The sequence below is a fragment of the Acyrthosiphon pisum genome, chromosome X (genome assembly GCF_005508785.2).
Source record: "Acyrthosiphon pisum isolate AL4f chromosome X, pea_aphid_22Mar2018_4r6ur, whole genome shotgun sequence".
NCBI classification, from domain to species: Eukaryota; Metazoa; Arthropoda; class Insecta; order Hemiptera; family Aphididae; genus Acyrthosiphon; species Acyrthosiphon pisum.
The window spans coordinates 96,274,753-96,275,378 of record NC_042493.1 but is presented as its reverse complement, the minus strand read 5'-3'; positions in this window follow the sequence as shown (position 1 = coordinate 96,275,378).

The following is a 626-nucleotide window of genomic DNA, read 5'->3' as shown; positions in this document are numbered from 1 at the left end:
GTAGGAAAAAAAAAGAAGTTATAAATTATGAATTCGAATAAGTTATGAATGAATTGAACAATATGCACACTTATGCACGGGATATTACGCAACGCTAAAATTTTTTTTCTTTCATGGTTTACAAAGGTGACATGAGTCATGAAAATATTGTTAACAAAAACAGTGGATCGCGAGTCAAAGAGGTCGAAACTAGTTAAAACCATAAATAGGATGAAAAATATTTTTATGTTAAAAATGTAAAATTCATTAGGTAGGTATTCCTTTGTCAACAACTTATATCCATTCTTAATTTTAATAAAAATTGTTTCGGGCATTAGTTTGTAAATATCTGTGAACTAGTGTTCTCAATTGACATAGGTATGCGTCTGTAGTAGCACAAATTATAATTATTAAGATATTATCACTGATATTTTTTTTATTTCCTACCGAAATATGTAGGTAGGTATTATTTCTATTGATAAAAATTTTGAAAAATAAAGTAAATATAAAATATAAATCCATATTTACTTACATGTTACATAGACACATATAGTTAAATATGTTATATTTGGAAATTTGGAATAGAACATTTTGTAACTAAGGTGAAATAGTACTGAAAAACTAAGAATTAGTTGGGGGGGTGTGGG